The following is a 22,488-nucleotide window of genomic DNA, read 5'->3' as shown; positions in this document are numbered from 1 at the left end:
AATCTGCAAACATGATTTCTTACACCTCAGTTTGGAGGAGACACCAGAAATACTGTGTTGGAATTGCGCAACACATGTTCAAGGCAGACAGGTGGCAGGTTCAAAGTGGAGCAAAGGAACAGCTCGTTTATGTAATGCACTGTTAAGCTCTGGAGTAAAGTAACCAGATACAGTATTGGAAGAAACAGACGTCAGAAGCCACCTGATGCAGCTCTGCTGCTGTATTATACAGGGAATTCTTAAGCCTGTTTTTATATATTCTTACGTAAACCAGGCTGAGATTAGTATCTTCTGGGTTTACACACTTGGTAGGGAAATCCCACCTTTTTCTAAAGACACTTCTAGTGACATCAGCTTTTAATAGCACTTGATCTTTATCTGTCATTGCAGAGGTGGCACTTCTGTCTTCACCTCTTTACCTTTTATTTCATTTGCCATGTGATCCTAGAGTTGTAACAGAGATCAGGTCTTCATTATAATGTTCCTGATTTATGGGTACGCCCTGTAAGAAGAGAGTTGTTCCTCAGAAGAACTGTATAGAAATCAAAAGAAGACAAATAGAAGAAGAGGCACAGCAGAACAGAGGGAACACAAACTGGAGAGAAGGTGGTCCCATTGGAACTGCTGGAAAAACAGTTCACATATCTTAACTCCTGATTGGAGCCTCAGAGACCTCACATGCCATGTAACCAGTCCCACACTCATTTTAAGTCCTACCTCAGAACACTGGGTTTTGCTATTTTGTTCAGTGTTCCCTGATTTCATGGCTGAGTGCCTTTCCCTCTACTGAAAAACTCCACTTTCCAGTAATGGACAACAGCTCAGCTTTTGGTAGTGGTTATAGCTCTGTATCACTGTGTCCATCTTCTTCCCTTTTGCAATGCCATTAGGGCCCAAAGGAGCTAAATAGAGGATAATACACCATTAGGGATATGTTCCTAGCTAAACAAGACATTTTAAGTGCACCAGTGTCCCCCTGCCAGTTTTGTCTGCAGTCCATGCCCTGCAAAAGTATTCCAGCACTGATATAACCAAGGCTTGCCCAGAGACAGACTCTGTTGGAAGCAGTGGCACAAATAGACTGTGATTTTAGCAGAACCAGGACTTCATACTCCAAGTTCCCAATATGTTGGCTGCTGTCATATTTGAGCATGTAACTTAAAGTACTCCGTATGACATAAAGTAACGCTGCGTATGAACAGATTTGCATTGGAATTGACATAGTCATTCTGAGTTCTTTATTCTTATGCTTGAACTGTGCAAGAAAAAAACATTTCTGGTACCAAATTTAGAAAGAGTGCATTTCATTGTAGACAAGAAGATACTGTCTTCTTTGGTGACAGTACTGGGGACTGATGGCAGTTTACAAAATGCAGAAACTGTGTGTGTTTATCTCTGATAGGCTTATCACTGTACTAAACTGTTTCCATACATTGTAAGCCTAATGCTGCTTTCAGTTACACCAACACACACCAAGGAACTCCCAGAGGATTTAAAGGTACATTAATTATAGCAGAATTTGATCCCTTGTAGTGTCAGTATTTTTAAACACTCATCTTTTCAATAGGTGTAACCCATGAACACTACAGATTGTTACTTACTTCACCAAGTTCAGTCTTGTTGGTAGGCAACTGATGATACCCACTGACTTTAGCCATGAGGGGTAGACTGCATAGACCCATTATGTGGGGTGATTTATGTGACATTCATTGTGACTGGGCTTGGGGTGTTTGTCTTGTTTTTACAGTATATTGCTGGTCAACTCATAATGTATTCTATACTCAGACCTATAGACAAAATACCAAGTTCACAGAGGAAAAATAAGGGCAGAATTTACATTTCATTCATTTTTTGTCTCCGCTGTTCTTCCACACTTGAATGTCAAAATGCATTTGTTGTATCCTAATCTACATCAAACTGTCCTGCAGGAGCATTCATTACTCTTTTACTGTCAGCAAAACACATTGAAACAGGGGTGTTAAACATCTGGCCAACATACATTTATGTGGCCCAAATGGCATATCCAAGTTCTAAGTATATAAGAATTCCTCTGAAAGGAAAAGAAGTCTTGCCTCTGATTTGAGAGAAAACCTACCACATAAGAGCTGATATAACTAAAGCAGTGATCTCTGCCTGAGACAATGTATAGCTTAAAGCAGTGCCTGAGAAGTGAAAACTCCTGTATTCTGCCACTAATCTCAATTTAAGTCTAATGAGGGCACTTAGTCATAATTAACTGGTTTGCCACTAAGCCCCTGTGATTGACAAAGAGACAAGCTTAGGACTGGAGATAAGACAAAAACCTGTATATTGCCCAAAAGAAGGACACCCATAAAGAACAAAAGTAACAAAGACATACAGAAGAGTGGGGGTCAGAAAGAAAAAAAGAGGTTTGGAAAGGTTTGCACAGAAGGCAGAAGTGTGTGGCTATATGAAGTGGGCATGTTTTCACCCCAGCAGAGAGGTCTGTCAGCTAGGCGACGGGGTAGGACCAGCGAAGGAGATGCTATTTGCAGCTCAGAGAGGTGTGAGAGAGCAGGCACAGCTCAGCTCCTGTGAGGCTGGTGTGAGGCTGTTAGGAGATAAATTCCCAGGCATCAGGTCACAGCCACAGCAGTTCAAGGGGTTTCAGCCTCAGAGAATTGCCCTGATGCCAGCACATTTGGCTTAAGAAAAGTAAGTTTCAGGAGCAGTGAAAAGGGACAAGGAAGGTGGTTTCAAAGGCTGAAAAGTGTGGGCAAGAGAGGATGGCAGTGGGATTTTCAGGTTTATGGACCACAGATAGGCAATGGGGTCTGTCACCTTTCCTCCAGTTTTCTTGACACTTTTTCCCCTTCATTGTCCTTTATTCCTTCCTTAACCTCTAGAGTTCCAGCTCCTTATCCAACTTGCCCCTGTCCCTAAATCCCACAATCCCTTCTCTCTACCTGAGCAGCCTTCTGCCCACACGTACTTCTTTCATCCCATCTATCACCTGTCCACATCCTACCCCACTCTGCTCCTCTAGGCAGCAGAGATTGCTGTCATAAGGATGGAGGCACAGGGGCAGAACTAGGAAGATGGACATGGAAGAGGAAGGAGAAGGGGATACAAGTGTAATTGATAATGGCTGTTGATGGTGCACTAATCTAGAGTAATTAAATTATTGCAGTGTGATAACTTGGGGTCCAATTTTTGAAAGCCCTACCAAATAGCTTAAAAACTTGCATTGTATTTTCCAGACTAACTTCAGCACTTAGGATGGGAGACATTTGTGGGTGGTGAGGGAACAGCTGCTATATAAAGGAACACAGTGGGGATGAATTAAAAGGGGAATATAATAGCAATAACAATAATAATAGTAACAACATCATCAGTAATAATGATAGGTCAGCACTGTTTTAGCTGAGCTCCATAACTCTGCTGCAGTGATGCTGCTGCCCATCCTCCCCTCCGCCAAAGCATCTCTGCTGTGGAAGCAGAGGGGGTGGCAGGGGATGTGTGCCTGGGTGCTCACTGTCCCTGCACGCAGCCTGTAGTGGCTCCGAGTGCTGCTGTGTGAGCACATTTCATGATTCTTCTCTGGAGAGAGCAGCCTCCAGCAACATGGTGAGTGTCAGGACAGAATCTGACCCATAAATATCAGAACTCTCATTTTTGACCAGAGGAGTGGGGACCCTTGTGCCGTGTCTGAATACCTGTGTTCCTACCACGGCATTGCCAGTCTGATGGTGTCTGAGAAGCTTTTCTGTTGGGCGATCCTCCTGTCTCTCTTGTAGTGAGGGGCCCAGAGCTGAACACAGGATTCGAGGTGCAGCCTCACCAGTGCCCAGTACAGAGGGACAATCACTGCCCTGCCCTGCTGGCTGCCCTATTTATGCGGCAGGAAGAGTAACGTTTTGTTGACCAACAAGAACAGTTGGACTGTCAGCGTTAGGTGCAGTCCCCCCTGTCTCAGGCCACAGCCACGGGTCAGTGCAGACGCTGTTGCCCTGGAGCAGCGTGTGCCCCACTCAGTGCTGCGGTCGCTCAGCCATCACCGCGAGCAGGGGCCGGGCGCTGCCCACCGCTGTGCCTGCAAAATGTCCACGGCCCTTCCTCTCAGCTGAGACAGCTGTTGCTAGGGAACTGCTGAAAGTCAAACAGCAGAGAGAGGGGAGGGGAGGGGAGGGGAGGGGAAGGGGAGAGGAGGGAAAGGGAGGAAGGGAAGGGGAGGGGAAGGGAAGGGGAAGGGAAGAAGGGGAAGGGGAAGGGAAGAAGGGGAAGGGAAGGGGAGGGGAAGGGGGAAGGGGAGGAAAGGGGAAGGGAAGAAGGGGAAGGGGAAGGGAAGAAGGGAGGGAAGAAGGGGAAGGGAAGGGGAGGGGAAGGGAAGAAGGGGAAGGGAGGGGAAGGGAAGAAGGGGAAGGGAAGAAGGGGAGGGGAAGGGAAGGGGAGGGGAAGGGGGGAAGGGGAGGGAAGGGGAAGGGGGGAAGGGGAGGGAAGGGGAAGGGAAGGGGAAGGGAAGAAGGGGAAGGAAAGAGGGGGAAGGGAAGGGGAGGGGAAGGGAAGGAGGGGAAGGGAAGAAGGGGAGGGGAAGGGGAGAAGGGGAGGGGAAGGGAAGGAGGGAAGTGGAGGGAAGGGAAGGGAAGGGAAGGGAAGGGAAGGGAAGGGAAGGGAAGGGAAGGGAAGGGAAGGGAAGGGAAGGGAAGGGAAGGGAAGGGAAGGGAAGGGAAGGGAGCAGCTCAAGGGTGGCTTACTGGAGCCTGCTGCATGGGAAGGCAAAGCGGGACGAGGAAGGAGGGTCAAGGGGAAGGAAGGACCAGAGAGGGTGGGAATTGTGTCCCATCATGCTGCAGAGCAGTATTTCTGTATGCTTTTGAGGACTGTGTTTGCTTAAAATGGCTTCTCTTGATTTTACAGCATGGCTGGGGGGAGGCGGGAACTCTTTCTTTTCATTTAGTGTGCTTTCACCTGATACTGTTAGGGACTGTTACTGTTTCCCACTGTAGCACTGTAGTTGTGGATGCAATGGGTGGTAAATTCAGATGACACTAAAGCATCAGAGTTTTTGTCTTTTATTTGAATTTTTCCATCTTTCTGGAGTTAATGGGGTGCTGACAGGTGATCTCTCTCTGGGAAACACCAGGGTTATACACTAAATCACCATGCAGAGCTGCCTTAACCGCAGTCAAGATCTGCTTTGTTTTGCAAAGCCAGCTGAACCCAGCAGCAAGCTGTCCTCACGTGAAACTAACTTCAGGTTCAGCCAAATCGCTATGGCTCAGCCTCCGTCTTTGCAAGGTATCTTTTGAAGAATTCCCCTTGCCCCGCATGTTTGCAGCTATCATTTCCTTTTCCTCCTCCATTGAACCTTTCTTCCATTATCCATTCCCCCACACCTACCCCGTCCAGCATGGATCCTTCACAGTATCACATTATCACAGTATGCTAGAGATTAGAAGGGACCTCGAAAGATCATCTAGTCCAATCCCCCTGCCGGAGCAGGAACACCTAGATAATGTTACACAGGAATGTGTCCAGGCGGGCTTTGAATGTCTCCAGGGAAGGAGACTCCACAACCTCCCTGGGCAGCCTGTTCCAGTGTTCCGTCACCCTCACTGAGAAGAAGTTTCTTCTAGCAAGCAGGTTCATGTTATCTAAACCACCTCCTGTGATGGGGAGGCCGACAGCTTAACATTAGTAGTATCAGTTTCAATTTCCTTGGAGCAAGTTAGACTCTGACTCTGGTTTGGCCAGTCTGTCTTGCACTCTTCTTCGTGTTCTAGTATCAGTCTATGCTCCTGGGGAGGAAGACCCTGGAAGTACAGTCTGTAGGAATTCCAATCATAAATATATTTCAATCACAGTCATGAAAGGCATTTTTGTTTGGTTTTTAATACAAAACCAGGACAAGAAGATGCGGTTAGGATTCAGTGGTGTCAAAAGCTGTGGTGGTGCTGTGGCTTGCTACTCTAGCAAATGCTGCCATGTAATAGCAATGGAGCTCTGAAGCAAAACAGCTAGCACCAACGATCTGATGTTCACATTCACACGTTTTGGGGGGGTTTAAGTTGGGCTAGCTGTAGCCTGGCTCCATGGGATGAATGCCTGTTAGCAGGTATATATCTGAAACATGTGTTTCCATTTAAGCAGGAAAATAAACTAAATGGGGACAACCAGGAGATGAACTTCAGAAGTGCACCTTTGTGCCAAAATAAAATGCTGATTTAGACACGTGATGTGTGCTCTTCTGTAAAACAGAAGAAAGTCTCTTCATTTGCTCCAAGAAAAGGGAATTATTAGCCACAGTCCATTTAACCACCCAGGTGCAATGCACTAGCAATTGAGAGCGAATACTGCATATTTAGACATATTAGCACTTGTAAAGCACATAGGAATGCCCTAAAAAGAAACATACCCTATGTTAACTATACTCTCTGTGCTTTAATGATCCACCCACGGCCAAAATGTTGCCTCCCTCTTTTTCAATCCTCTTTTGGCCGCGTGCCACATTGACTTGAAATGAAGTAGTTTTTCCCTTTGGATTACATGTGGTTGAGAGCCCCTTGCTAAATGCTGAGAACCCTCAACACCTGCTGACTGTGGTGGAAACTGACGGCACTCAGCACTCTGTAAAAGAGCACGCAGGCTCCTGCCTGTTAGCAAAGGATGTGGAGGGCAAATGGCTGTGTGGGTGTGAGCATGTCCACAGGGAAAAAAGAGAAGCAGCTGTGTGTGAGAAAAAAGGATGACCGAGGAAAAGAGTTGTGTGTGTGTGATAGGGGGAGACTAATACAGTTAAAATTGAAGTGATAAATCATACCTGAGATCCCTCTTGAGACCTGTAAATAGGAAACTGAAAAGCATTTCCTCCTATTTATTTTATAAGTGCTATAAACTTTATCAGCTTTTAGTATTGGAGGCTCGTGCAATATTTATGGGCTGTTTACTTTAGAAGTTAGTCAGAGGTTAGCATCAGGAGTCTAATGAAAAAGAAAACTGGGATGGGTAAAGAAAAGAGGGCTTTTCCTACAGCCCCATAATAACAAATGCATAAGATCTGAGTTACTTGGCCCTTTTCCTTTGGTCCTTTGCTCCAGTGATGCCTGTATTTGTCTCGCAACTACTTATCCTGAACTTCACAGGGATCACAAAGAGCATCACTTACTGGTAAGAATGAAGACAAAGTTGTCCAGGGATTCATATGAAGAGACCCAGAGTAAAGGAGATTGCACAGTAGAACTTGGAAAGAGGATCTGCCTTGGAAGGTATTTCAGAGATTTGGACAGATTAAGGTATGTAAAGGTCTTCTAAATGGACCAGAATCTAAGGTCAGCCTCAAGTAATCTTAGGTTGCAATACAGAGGAAGGTTGCTGTGGGAATGTCCTCTTACACTAGATAAGCCAATGGTAGTACTTTTGGACTGATTAGTAGGTCTGAACAAAATAACAACCTCCTCATCCCTCACAGAACTTCACATTAAGCACAGTCCAAACACCTGATTTGTTTCTTAATATCTGGAAACGTGATTTCGACTCGCCATATTTACTCAGTTTCATAGATGGCTTATCTATGCTCCTTCAAATGGAGACAACAGCTGTTTTCAAAGGTGTTGTTTTTTTTTTCCAGAGAAAGATAAAATCTTTTCAGATTTATAGCCCGGTGAGAGACCTTTCTCGAGCCTGCTGCTGTGTAGAATCCTTCCCTCAGAAAAAGCGGCATATTGTTCACATAAGGAAATAGAAACATACAGACTGCTGCGCTCAGTTACATGAAGGAATTCCTCCCCAAAAGCTGTGAATACAAGCCAAAATTGAACAACTCCAGAGAACACATCTTATGGGTAGAATGGAAGGCCCAGTCCCAGCTGGGGAAGGCACAGACACCAAGGATGGCATCAGCAAAGCACAGGGACTCTGGTGTTTCTGTACACATGCGTGGGATGAAAACTGGACCAAGAAGAGAGCACAACATGAGGCAGCTCACACATCTCAAAGGCAGGGAGATTAATGAGTGGAGCTCAGTGTTTTCACCATATCAAAGAGGAGACCAAGAGCTCTCTAACCTACTTGTAAATACCTTAAGAGAAGTGCCCAGTGCTACAGTGTCTTCAGTATGGCAGAGAAAAATGGTTCAGCAACTCATAATGTTGAGCTAGATACAGACAAATCCAAAGAAGAAATGAGACCTGGAGGTTTTTTAACAAATACAAGAATGAAGTACAAAATATGCTGGCTTTGGCAGACTTTTTAAATCCTCAAATCAAGATCAGATGCCTTCCTGGATGATACATTATTTTAACTACCCACAACTTATTGGACTCATTACTGAAACAGCTGGATAAATGTCTCTGGCATGTGTCAAATTGGATGATAGTGTATTAGTCCCTTCTGTCCCTGAAACTGGTAAGTTTGTGAGTGAAGAAATCACTCCTATAGATGTAAAACACTGTCTTTACCATTTGGCTATAAAGACCTTATTCAGAAAAGCCTGAACACAAACCCAAACCCTTCTATGAAGTGATGTTGTAAGGAGTATGTTCTGTTGCCTAAGGCCTGCTTTTATCCCCTAGATAAAATTTTGGCCAATGGGAATTATTTTGTGTCTCGATCAGAAAGTTAGTTAGGGAATAACAAAAGAGAGAGGAGGAAAGGAAGGTGTTGTTGAAGGGTGTAGAGCCAGCATTATACCTAGAAAAGTGTGACAGAAAAATAACGATGACCCATGGTTCAGCTATTACAAGACAAAGGTTCAGGGAGGGGAGAAGGCCAGAGTTACTGGAAGGAAAGTGATTAAATTATTCGGCTCTTCACTGGCCTAAGGAAGATGTAAGTGAATATGTTACTGCTGAAGCCAGATTCAGGATGGAGATGAGGAACAGTCCCTTCTGGCAGACAGTTTTAGCCACAACATAAATACTGATCTGCCAGAAGATTAAATCAATAAAAGGCTATGTTTTCATAAGTGTAGTATATGCATGTTACTAACTGAAGCAAGACGAAGCAACCCTCTTGCATATCATGCCTTTAAATTCATAGGAAACTTCTCACCTTTGATGCAAGAGGTGATACAAAGGAGTAAAGACCGTTTTATTTCAGCTCTCATGTGAAATATGGACTCCAGACTTCTTCCTGTTCTTTTTCGTGCTCAGAAATAAACCGTAAGAGAGAGAACATACAGGAGCTGCACTTCGTCCAGATGTAAATAGGATACCAGAGAGGTCCAGCTGGCAGCGTCAAGCCCAGAACCAGCCTTCCTTCCTGCCCACCATGTCTCCTCTGAGGAGGTAGGGAACAGCTGCCTGGGCAGCACGCTTGGACCTAAGAATCAAACACCTTCCCCCACGGTTGTGACAAATTCCATGGTTAGAGCTGCACATGCAGGAGGGGATGGTACTGGCATCAAGCCTCCTTTGCTCACAGACTCCTACCAGAATCCTGAGAGTTCCTCTGAGACATCATGAAAGGTTTCTGTCATCTCACCAACCCAGCAGTGGCAGTAGGTGCCCGGTTATGCCAAAGGGTTTAGCAGTGTTGAAAATGTCCTGAAAGAAGAAGCTAAAAATCTACCCCCCAGAACAAATGAACAAACAAAACCAAAGAACAAAGGAGAATGAAGACAGGCTGAGAAAGTTGGGGCTGCTCAGCCTGGAGAAGAGAAGCTGCATGGAGACCTGAGAGCAGCTTCCAGTGTCTGAAGGGGGCCTACAAGGATGCTGGAGGGGGACTCTTCATTAGGGACTGTAGTGATAGGACAAGGGGTCATAGGTTCTAAGTGAAAGAGGGGAAGTTCACGTTAGATATAAGGAAGAAGTTCTTTGCTGTGAGGGTGCTGAGGCACTGGCACAGGGTGGCCAAAGAAGCTGTGGCTGTCCCCTCCCTGTCAGTGTTCAAGGCCAGGTTGGATGGGGCTTAGAGCAATCTGGTCTAGTGTAAGGTATCCCTGCCTGTAGCAGGGGGTTAAAGCTAGGTAGTCTTAAGGTCCTTTCCAACCCAAACCATTTTGTGATGCTATGAAAGGCACCAAGTAAAACTGAGCAAAGACTAATTTTTTACCTATTTAATGTTATGTGTTATGGGTTGATTTTACCTTAAAAACAGCCAGTGGAATCATGAGGTATCTGAAAGGAAAAGCAGGCAAATGAGAGTAAAAGTAAGTCCCTAGAAAGCAGGGAGTGTTTGGATCCTGTATAACAGGCTACAGTGTGTAAGGAACAGCATGGCTGCTGCCCATGAGCACATGCCCTGTGAGTGTCTCTAGAAGAGTGCGGATACAGTTCACGCAAAACAACTCCATAGAGGTCCACTCTGTCTCAAGGCAATCTTTGCTAGCTCAAAGGGCAAGAAAATCCACCCAGGAGAGGTTTGTCCATTTAAAAAGAAGCTGACAATTTCTTTCAAGTGCTAGAATGGGACCCGCTGTGATGGGAGAAGTTGCAGCATGGAGGTGATGATGGCTTTCTCACCAGGTGACAAGACCATAAATGTCAATGGGCATTTCATTAGAGGGAAAGAAGGGATGTACAGGCTAATAAAAGGCATGATGCTGATAGCAGTTTCTCCTCAGCAAACATTTCCTGCCTGCTCCTCTGTCATACAAGCAAAATTTATTGCCACTACGCAATGCATTAACTCTTGCTATATTGGCTAGGGCCCAGGGAATAGCTAATTCTGTGCAAGTTATATCCAGTGATGGAAAGATAAGCTTTGGCTGCAGGGAGAATGCTAGTCATATCCTGCTCGTTCTGCCAGAGATCACTCTTTGCTCACCCAGCATGATCCAGCTTTTCCTCCCCACACTTATTGTTGTATCCTGCAAGCCTAGAACCAGCTCTGCCCTCAAATTGTGGTCCTAGTCCTCCCTGCCAGTCTCTTACTGCAGGCTCTGATTTGCAGTTCCCCCACCCCTGATGCTGGCTCAGGGTGGCCCTCGAGCAATTTCTCTGCTAATGAAGATGCCGAGTGAGGTAATGGATATGTAGCCCACAGCAGACTTCATAGCCTAAAGGCAACCATGGTTTAAAGCATGCAGTGATCCACAGACTTGGAAACTCTTGATACTTGGAACAATAAAATCTTTCCCCACCAGCTTTTCTTTGTATTAGTTGCACCTACTTCTGTTTCTTTCTTGATGCCCTTCTAGCAGATCTCCAGGTGCAGGATATCCATGGATGTAACCTACTTTAGAAAGTCTATTCCAGTTTGTGTTCTTTGCTCCTTGTTTCCAGCTTTCTGCTTCTCTCCAGGGCCTTCATGTCTCTCCTTCTCTCACTGCTCTGGGAAAACGTTAACGGTTGCAATTAAGATGGCTGCAATTCCCTCTGGAGCAGTGGCGCCAGGGCCTGAAACCATCCTGTATCTGTGCCTTCTAGAGACAACCCCAGAGACCTTGCTGCTTGCTCCTCTTGTCACAGACTTTCCTTTATTGGCTCCAGAAGGTTTCTTCTCTGTGTTTTCTCATCTATGCTAATCTCTCTCCAGCACTGCAGGCAGGGGATGGGGAGGTCAGTCGGCAAATGAAGTGAAGACCTCCCTGCCCTGAAAACAATGCAAGGAAAAGAGCCTTGGGGGGAAGCATGAGGGCCTGAAGCAAAGATACAGCTCTGCCTTGTGCTGTATTCAGAGGGACAGCATTTCCATTTGACTCGCTATTGTCCTTTGCTGAGGCCCAACACACTGCACAATGCCTGCCACCTAAATGACACCAAGCATGTAATCCTCTTACTACCCAGATTAGTGCTTCGCAGGCACTGTGTCCACACTCCCACTGTCAGCACGCACATAACGTATGGCCCACCCCACAAAGCAACACAGACAAAAAGCTGGCCCATGCCTCTCCCCATGCACATTCTGCCCACCATGTCCACACTTGTGGACCCCACCAGTGCAGCACAGAAGTGTGAGGGCATCTTTTGTGCAGCAGTGAAACAGCGCTGTTGGACGACTCATTTACTTCATCTAGATACCCTTGTTCACGACCCCCTGTACATTTGTTAACCCTTTGCATCAGTATCACTTGTCATTCACATGTGCCAAACAGGACCCATGTTGTGTAGCTATGCACATCCCTACTGTGGCCACTGACCACCACGCAGGTGACACGAGTAATAATACTCTGTCTAGAAATATCTACCTCAAGTGTCTCTTGGAATAGGGAGACTCGCATCTGGAGAAGACTCTACAGCTGCCTCATATACCAACATCATCTTTATTAGGTCTAGCCCAGGCAACGTGCCAGAGGTACTGCAGTATCCAACCACAGCGGGCCCCTCTTCATCTGGCATGTGATGCCTTAGAGTCCCTGTCAGGAGTTGGAGCTGCTCCCGCATTCAGTAGGAGCAGGCAATACAGAGTGCAGGAGCCAGAATTGCACCTCAGTTCTCTGAACTAAGCAAAACTCAGCTACACAGAGGCTTTTTCCTCAATGCATTTCAGAATACATACCCAGAATACATATTTTAAACCTTCTGTGTTAACTGTCCTCACACACGATTAAATAAGCACAGACTTGGTCAAGATCATCCTCGTGCACAAATGCACATGTAAAACGTGTAAAAGAATACATTCCTCCCATTAGCCACAAATGTACACATGGATCCAAGTGGAAAAAAAGTGCAGAGGTCATGCCTCACAAGTATTCAAATGACTTATATGTAGATAGAGAAATCCAGGAATACCCTCTCTGTAGTAATGTTTCTCAAAGGTTATGAGTGACTGAAGAACCTAAATCTCATTTGTAAAAGCAAGGCAGACCTTACACAGCAGAACCTCCTGCAGAGCCTGTTCAAAGCCCTTTACTGGTGTAAATGAAGTTCAATTTTGCCACCTCATGGAGAAGCAAAAAGGATGGCAATCAGAGGGTGGAATTGGAGCTGGGAGAGCTGCCACCCTCAGGGGTGCCAGAGGGTGACAGGGGAGCAGGAGGAGGACAGGCTGTCATTGCTGCTCCCAGGGAGGCACAGCCACTGGCTCACCCTCCTTGGCCCACATGCTTGGTAATAGCAGACAGCTCAGCCTCCATGGCTCTGACACAGAAAAATAGAGGAACCGTGACTGTTTTGCTGCCACCAGGAGTCTGCTGCCCTAGGCAACTGCCTGCTTTGGTTGTGCTTAGACCTGGCACTCATCACACTGGCCTTGAATGCAGCTTAGGCTCAGGGGACTTGGCTGCTTTGGAAATTGTTAAGTCTGTATTTGTGTTTCTTTCAGCTGTGAGCAGACAGTGGGGCAAGGGAGAGAGGAAAACCAATATAACTGAAGTTATCCAAAAGTTTGGATTCAATATACAAGGAATTACGCTAGGAAGGTAGAAACACCTGCTTAGAGATTCAACTTGGCAACATCAGGAACTGCTGTCAGGTGATCTAATAGAAAATCTCAGTGAAAAGAGAAAAACTGAAAACTAATTTAATCAAAATTGTCAGTGAAACAATTTGAGTTTTCCCTATCGATTACTGCAAACCAAGCTACTTTATCCCACAACCAAAATGGTCTCATTGACAATATATAAAATACATATTCTGAGTTTAAAGTGTCGTTATAGTGTCTTATGGGACACACAACGTGAAATATCTCATGCTCCTATTCCACGTTACTGCCTGGGGTCTTCAGGTGAACTGCCTGTCCCAAAAGACACACTGGTGTCAGTCAGAGGGATTCCATCACCATTGCTGCAGTCACCATGAGCAGTGATGTGTGGCAGGGGTGCTTGGCTATGAAGGGAAATGAGACAGCTCCCTGCTTCCTCACAAAAGGAAAGCAAATAGAAAAGACAGGCAAAGAGACACACTGATAGCAACGGGCATGTAAAGATCCTTCCAGTTAAGCTTTGTAGAGCTGGAAGCTTACACACAGTTTGTTCCACTGAGGAGTGAGTTTGCAGCCAAATACTGACCCCGCTGAACTGAGACCATCAACACCTCTAGGAAAATAGCACAACAAAAGCCTGAATAGCAGCTCATAATTTAAGTCATTAAAGATAAACCATCGCGACCACCAACAAACCTTACAAGCCAGGGGTACTTAAGGAACAATTAGTTGTTGCTTCACCCAATAATCATCAGAATTGACAGGGTTAGATAGCAGTAGTTCTGTCACATGGTGTTAATTAATTTAAAAATACATTTACATCTTATTATTACTAGTAATAAGACATCTTATTATTACTAGTAGAAGTTGTTCTACTAGTAGTAGAACAGGAGGAGAAATGGATTCAGAAATGGAATAGATAGGTTCACCGCTGATGGTGATGCAACATTACGGTCTATCTGTGGCTTTGAATTTCCTTATCTGCTACTGGCTGGGAGTTAGGAAGCTGTGCTTAAGAAAGATCGCTCACTACTTGTTCACTTCCTTTTACTCTTCCCTCAGTATTTACAACTCACCATGCTGAAACAAAAATGAACAAGACAATCTTGCTACCAGTGCCAAGGTGTCAGTTCTTAGGTTATGTTCTACCACACAGCAGGACACCAGCACTCAACCACATGTGCAGTCTTACACTGGAGTGAAAATGTCATCCAGCATCAGCTCAGCCAAATGCATCCAACTGCTGGTAAGAAATGTGGTGACGTTCCCAGTAATTCCCATCTCAGCTCTCGTCAAGGGATAACTAATCTCTCCCCAAATCAAAACATAATCTGCTCGACAGGGAGCTAATAAAAGAAATCCAATTCTGAGGGGAAGAATGACAGGGAAATTTTTAGGCACATAAATTATTAATATAAAAAAGATGTTGTTGTTAAAAAATAGCCCAAGCTGTTGATACATAGTTTGGAGTTACTTTCTGGACAACAACCAAAGCAGCCTGGCTAGGAAGGGATTGTAAAACTCCTACTTTCATTAAAGTCATGAGTAAGACTTATGCCAGGGACTGCAGCAGTCTTGTTACCTTTTTTCTGTGTGAAGCTGTGCAGAAAAGAAATACCCAGCAGGGTACTGAATAAGAAGTCAAACTAGAACCAGATTTCTTTTTAAAACCCAGTTTTCTTCCTGAATCAGTCATCTCACCAACCTACAGTTGGAAAAGAAGATAGATTACATCAGGCATGCTAAAATATCTCCAAATAAGCAATTCCTACTGTTACTGCTCCTCAAAAAACCACATAGTTGATTTGCTGTTGGCTGCCCAGTATTGAAGCTGCTTCTCTTTGCAGATGTCCAAAGCAGAGAGATGTCTAATGAAAACAGACTGACATTCCCAACCCGATGTCTCTCTCTCAAGTTTCCATTTAGTCTCATACAAAACCTGCACTCAGTAAAAGGATTAAATTTCCAATCCCTGTATCAAAGCATATAGGCCCAAATAATTCCCGAACTCCCTTTTCCCACATTCCCCTGCTGAGAGCCATGGACAGCCTCTAAAGAGAAGACTCAGAGGAGCTGCCATCACTTAAGGACTAGCTCTACCCTGCTCTCCCTATGAAAGCCCAACCTTCACCAGTAAATTCAACACTGGTTTTGTTTTTCCAGCAATACTGACTGAGTCAATCAGTGCTGCAGCATCTTTTCAATGTAAAACCCTAAGAAGCTGCAGAATCAATTTCTATTTCACAGCTAAGCAAAGAAACATGGTGCTGTGCTCACAGATTGTAGTGGGCACCAATGCCCCAGATACCTTTTGGAGCTTGCTGGGATCTGATTTGGCCCTAGACATCCCATCTTAATCTACTGCCATGGAAACCATCACATTCCTGGGCACAAGGCCACCTTTTCCTGAGACGGTCTGGGTTTTTTTTGCAGCTCAACTAGAAGTGGTTACTCCCACAACAAAAGAAGGTAATAGTGGTGAAACACTGGAATAGGTTGCCAGAGACGTGGTAGATGCCGCGTCCATTCATTCAAGGTCAGAGCAACCTGATCTAGTTGAAGATGTCCCTACTCACTGCAGAGGGGTTGGATTAGATGACCTTTAAAGGTCCCTTCCAACCCAAACCGTTCTATGATTTTATGATTCTATGAATATTCTAAGTAACAACATAGAGCCTATAAAGAGATTTCTCTTTCCTTTATTTCAGGAAAGCCTTCTGACATATATTGGCCATTGTCAAGACAAAAAAAAAGTGGGCTTGCTGAATCATTGGTACCAGCAAGGACTGTTGACCTTACTGTTTCTCACCAGATGTGAGACAAGAGGGATACTAAAGAAGGTAACTTCTAATAGTAGCTACAGGGAAACCTACAGTAAGATAAAGCATACACTGTACAGTAATATGCTCCACAGCCATCTTGTCAGCAAGGCTGAGTTTGTCAACGTAACAACTGCCTTGCTCACACACAGACATGCCATATGGTTTTTACAACCAATTATCTTCTCCCCAGCTAGAACACATCCCCCTACTAAGCCAAAACATGCAACTCCTGGTCCACATCAAAGTCTTTGAATATTTTTTCCACCAAGGCCAGACAACTTTGCCCAAGGGACTGGAAAAAACCCACCTAGCACCTATGAAACCCACCAAATCAAACACACCTGAAAGGAGAGAAGGGGTTCCTCAGAAGGAACCACAAACAAGAAAAGCAAAGCAAGGCACCACATTTCCTTCCTGCAGAGCTTGCTGTGACATGGCAAGGGAGCAGCCACCCACATCAGGACATGCCAGTCCCACTGAGCTACTGGTCAGCTGAAGACAAAAGCACTCTCTATCAAGAAATAACTAGAAGGCCCCTTTTGAATCTCTGTTTTGGAATCAAACCTAATTTTAAAGACTCCAGATCTGCTGTAAAATTGAATTCTTGCTTTCAAGACAGTCACAGTTAGGGCTGTGGTCATGGCATGGAAGTACCCAAGATTGGAAGTATTCTGCTTCAGAAAGACCTTCCAAACATATAAGCACCAACAGCTCCTAGTTTTGAAACAGGATTGCAGGTTCACTTGCTATCATCACTGAAAGACAAAGAATCAAATGCTCATAGACACAGCACGGCTGAGACACAGTGTGAGGAACTAAATCCTTTCCCCTTTATTCTCCACACCCTGAGAGTCAGTAACAAGCACCCTTGGGACAGCAGTAGTGGTGGAAGGGAATGGTCTTAAGTAACCCTATAACCACAGTGCACTGAAGGGAGCATTGGTGGCTCATACAAGATGAATGCAGGGTGCCACACCAGGGTTGATGTGCCACCCAGCACAGCACAGAGGAGAGCTTTGTCTGAGCTACCCACTGTAATGACATGTTGCAATTCATTGCAAGTCTTGCATGGCTTGAAAAGGCTGAGAGCTTTGTCACTGAAGCCAGTGGGAGCAGGAGCAGCCTCAGGTAGACACAGCAGTGAAATTCTGTTGTCACAGGGTCACTGCAGAGGGATGTCAAGCATAAAAGTTTTGTGGCTGCCATCTCCTGAACTGCTTTTCTGCAGGTGCTCAGAGGCAAGCAGTTTACTCCAAAGGGTGATCAAGGCTGGAGCTCAAAAAGAGATAGATCCAACTGCTAATACAAACCAACCTGAAAGGCCAAGGGTTTCTTCTTGATTTGTATTCCCTCCACTGATCTGTGACCCACTCTGACCTCTCCTTCTGACCCCTCACCTCTGGCACTCGGGTGGAGAATTAGTCACTCTAAGTAAGGACACAGACACTGGGGCTGTGGTCCATGCTGGTTTCCTGAGGATCAGGGCACTGTAATGCCCTGCAGCATGTGTCCCTCCTATTGGTCATCCATCTTCCATGGTTCCTCAGCAGAAAGGCAATTTGCTGAAGGGTGCTCATGTCAGAAGTGTTCTTGTCATACAGTAGGGAGGGAGGAAAGTAGGAAAGGTAGGTTGTCCTAAGTTGCCTGCTTGCTACTGCCTCATTTTTCCTAATGGGCAGCAGAGATGGCAAATCAAGCTCTCCAGCAGCAATGCTGAGAGGATGAGACAATCCATGAGTCACTATGGGGATGCAGAGCTCCAGAGATTCTGTCTTATGGGTGGACCAAACACAACTGGGACCATATGAATGACTTCTTACCAAACAAGATGTTAATCTCATCAGAGGGCTCAATCAACAAATGCTGACTGCATTTCCTGAGGGTCTACCCTGGTCCCATGGGAGGAACAACAGGGACACAGAATTGAAACGGATGGCTTGCTCCCACTGCGGTCTCTCTAGATTTGCAATTCAATTCAATAAAAGATGGAGCAGGCTGCTGGTCTGCCTTTGAAAGGGTCAGAGGGCTCAGAAGCAGCAGGAGGGAAATGGAGGCAGAGCACAAGCAGGAGAAGAGCCAACATTATTCTTCTTCATTCCTAAGTGAATGTTCTGCTCCTAGGGCACAAGGAGCATCTCTCTGACTGAATTGCCAGCAGGACCAGAAGAATAAGCAAGTGCTGGATGGCAGACACACACCATTTAGCAAGTATACATGTGACCCAAAGTGAGGGGAGCAGCAGCTTACAGACCGAAAACCTTTGCCTGGGGCACTAAAACCAACTTTTTTTACTTGTGTCCACAATCTTTGCTCTACCACCTTTAAAGCACCCAAAAAATGTTTTCTGTGTTGCAACCAAAGACAGAGCCAGTGTGTTATATCAGAGCATGAGAGCTTGTTTGGTTTTGTGTGAGTTGAAAGGGGCTGCCAAGACCTGCAAAGCCCCAGAAATATACACTGAAGTGTACTAGGAGACCACTGTGATTTATCCCTTTGCCTCTAATCCCTTGAGAAGATGAGGTAATGCTGTAGGCAACACTGCCTAATTGCCGGTTGCACTACGATGACAAAAGCAATCGAGTCACACAGAAGAGGACCTTAAAAGCTTGAGGAGAAAACACCCTCATTTAACCACCAAAACAGACAAAATGAGTAAGCAAGCTCCTCTCCTTAACATTTCAGTTTGTCTTTCTTGCTCAAGTTCAGACAACACTCGTCACAAGAAGTCACAGCTACCTATTACAGTGTGTCACATTAGCTCACAGTACAGTCTCGTCCCACATCCGTGATGACAGACAGATCTACAGGTTGTCAGCAGCAAGGCTGTGTTAAACTACATGATGAGAACTTCCTGTGTTCAGTCATGTATGCCTGGATCAGGCAGGGTGGTTGCTGGATGCGCCTCCATGTCTGCTGCTGGGAATTACGTCAGGCAAGATGATACAGATGGACCTTTGCAGCCTTTGGAACTGGATCTTCCCCAGGTCCATTTCTGTCTAACTTCATATTCCTCTCTCCTTTTTGACTTTTCTTCTGATGGGACTCGCTATTGCTCAGTACCTTTGTGCTGTGTCTCTCCAGCCAGCATTGCATTCATGTCTTTCCCACAAGCTTTTCTGAGGACAAACTGACAAGAAGCAGACCTGTCAATGCAATGGTGTCCCAGCTCCCATTTTCCAGTACTAGGAAGAGTACATGGGAGCTAAAGGGGAAGCTTCAGCCTGAACTTCAACATAGGAGAGGGAGCTGCAGAATGCAACACTGAAGGTTCTATACTTAGTGCTAGAGTAGGTATAAACATCAAATGTTTTTGGAGAAGGGGGAAAGGATTCACAAGATTTGTCCTCCTTCAGCTGCTTGTTTTTATAGCTCCTCTAAATGGGAAGAGTCTTGCACCCAAACACCTGTTTTACTCACTCCCACTAGCAACGATGGTGCACATTTTCTGCCTTTACTTTCATATCTTTCTAAGGCAACTTTTTTATTTCTTCACTGCTCCATAGTGTAAGCTTGGAAGCTTCATACAACAGATTGCAAACAGTGTTGCTTAGACTTTTATTGAGATACAAGTTCTGACTAAACTGGACATTCGATGGAGCTACACCTCTCCGAGCCCTACCATACTTCTACTTAAAGGCTAAACAGGCAAAACATTATTTCTCTTCTATGCACTGATTTACCCATTTCTAGCGTATTGCACGTCAGCCTCTACCCAAGTATTCAGTGGATAAAATTCACCTGTATTGCAAAACCATTCAAGAAAGCCAACCATCTTTGCCAAAGATCAAGGCCAAAGCCAGGGCCTCCTTCATTCTTCTCTATTTGTCAGGATTTAACTCATCTTTTCAGAGCATTTGGCTCAGGCAGCTTCAGCAAAGTGCAAATCCCAGCCGCTTTGATCTCATGGATTCAAAAGTCAACTATTTCCATTTCTGTGGCTACATGCTTCCTGTACTTTGAACTTGCTTTGAACTTGGGGTTTGAACAAACTTAGGAGCTTCCAGTCATAATCAGTGAGATTTCATGTAGGTGAAAAAAAAGAAGAAAAAAGGTGTTCTGTATGGATCAAACATTAAATCAGCCTTGGGTTCAGTCAGAAAGGTCAGATGAACTTCCTAATGAGCCCTACCTGAGTTTTAAGCCTGTACCGGCAGCTGAAACTAGTCAAATTTGACTCCATTTCAGGTTTTATTTCCCATGTTTCATGTACTTCTAGACCTCACTGTTTTCAACATGTATCATTTGGTTATTACTCCTGATTTGAAGTTGTACCAGAAGAGAAGAAGGTGGCCAGACTGTTAAATCTCTCCTCCATTACTCAATTTTGACAAGGCCATTTTTTTTCTATAGTATGCTGAGGGTATTTCATTTGGATGTAAAGTAGAAGTCACAGATGTCCTTATGGTAAAGCTTGGGCCCTGATCCTGAAGGCTTCCCCAGATGGAGGGCCCATGGCTTGATTGAGATTGCTGAGGTGTCCACAAGTGCTGGGTCTGTGCATTGAGACCTTTGGCCTCACTAGGGTAGCAAAGCACACTGCTTTTTGGGCAGCAGCACATCCGTCCACTGTGGATGCTACAGAGCTCTGTCTCAGCGCATGGTATAAGTGGTGACCCAAATGGAAAACAGCACAACAGCTTGCACTTACAAGGTGAAAGGGCTGTGGTTGAAGCCAGAAGCATCCCAGCCATCCACCCTTCCTGGGTGCTGCCGTTCTTCCCAGCCCACAAAATGCAGACCAACCAAAGCTTTTTTCCCTCGCTATTTCTTCCTTGCCTTATGTCACCCTGTGGCACCTCAGGGGGTGAGGTCTCATAGCTCATTATAATCCATCTGACAGGTTCAACAAGAGTATTTCTTCTCCTTTCTTTCTGAAGACTGCTGCACAGGATCGCATTAGGTGCACCTATATAATTCAAACTTGAATGATGCTTATGCAGTAGTGAAAGGCTGAAATCATAGAATCATAAAATGTTTTGGGTTGGAAGGGGCCTTCAAAGGACATCTAGTTCAACGCCCCTGTCACGGGCAAGGACATCTTCATCTAGATCAGGTTGTCCAGTACCACATCCAGCCTGGCCTTGGATGTGTCCAGGGATGATGCATCCACCACCTCCCTGGGCAGCCTGTGCCAGTGTTTTACCACCCTCACTGCAAAGAATTTCTGAGCTGCTTCTCTGATTTGCTTCAAGCTGAGTGATGGAGAGGGCATGAGCACAACACAACAAAATAAGAGACCAAGGCATAGCCCAATGCAGCTGCAGTCCTCCTGTTTAGACCACGTTTACAAACCAAGGTGTCTTCTGCTTTGTCTCAACAGATTGCTTGAAGGTGCACAAAGAGAAGTGGTGTAATCTCTACTCATGGAGATACTCACACCTCACCTGGGTGATGACCTGAGCAACCTGGTCTGATTGGTTCTGCTTGGAGCAGGAGCTGGTTCTAGAGAAGTCCCTTTCCACCCCCTTTATTCCGTCATCTTTCAAATTGTTTCACTGCAGCATTTTTGGGCAAGAAAATCAATGGAATGCAAAGTGCTCATTATAAGGGTATAAATATATTAAAAATAGACATATTCTCCCATATAGCAAACTCTAGTCCTTATTAGAGCAGAGAAATATGAACTCTGTTTTAGCTGAAGCCGTTGCATCTCCTTTCCACTTATACAAATCAGGTAAAAATATTCAACTGGGTCTTATGTCTACCTTTTTTTTCTTTCTAATAGGTTTTAGCTAGCTCAGAACAACCCAGCTATACCATGGGTATAGCGTTCAGCTCCAACTCAGAGATTATTAGGATCCTGTTCCACCTAAGAATTGTGATGCGGAAAAGGTGCAGGAATTGGAAAGAAGAATATTCCAATTAAAACTAGGAAGTGTAGACTACAAAGAGAGACTGTGAAATGGTGATGAGGAGTAGAGGAAAGACAAGCAGAGACTGTCAAACAAGCAGCAGGAATGCAAAGAGATGGAGATTTTAATAAGAAAATACATAATCACTAAAGCTAGTCAGAAACTATTATAGTTTTCTCTGGAAACACTTCTACAGCATTGTGAATTACTGGGAGTTTGAGTTTGGGTTTTTTTCCTTAGAGACTTTCTTCAAACACAGAAATGTTTTCAGTACAAACAGGGAAAATATATTTCTGAGATTTCCTCTATTTTTTTTTTTTTAAGAAAGTATAAAGGAAAATATTAACTTCTCTGACTGGAATCACAGCTGTCACTGAATCTTCCACTGCGCGAAGTTGCAGTCACCTTCTAGAGTAATATGCAAAGCAAATGGCAGCCTGGGGCAGCTTGGCTGTTGTCAAACCATTATCTTTCCAGCATTGTTATTTCACATTTAATGGTAAGAATGTTACACACTCTTAATATTCCTTGGGAGAAAAGACACACCA

The 22,488-nt window shown here is 44.9% G+C and overlaps 1 long non-coding RNA gene across 1 annotated transcript; it reads left to right on the top strand.

Moving 5' to 3' along the window:
* The first annotated feature begins 16,456 nt into the window (after positions 1-16,456).
* On the top strand, positions 16,457-22,255 carry LOC134170871 (uncharacterized). Its single transcript, XR_009967399.1, has 3 exons — positions 16,457-16,575; positions 19,200-19,375; positions 21,814-22,255. It is a non-coding gene; the product is annotated as an uncharacterized LOC134170871 (long non-coding RNA).
* Positions 22,256-22,488: the final 233 nt, after the last annotated feature.

This window comes from Pezoporus occidentalis, unplaced genomic scaffold (genome assembly GCF_034315485.1).
Source record: "Pezoporus occidentalis ecotype Australia unplaced genomic scaffold, CSIRO_AGI_Poc_V1 ctg111, whole genome shotgun sequence".
Lineage (NCBI taxonomy): Eukaryota > Metazoa > Chordata > Aves > Psittaciformes > Psittacidae > Pezoporus > Pezoporus occidentalis.
This window is presented reverse-complemented; position numbering and strand designations above follow the sequence as displayed.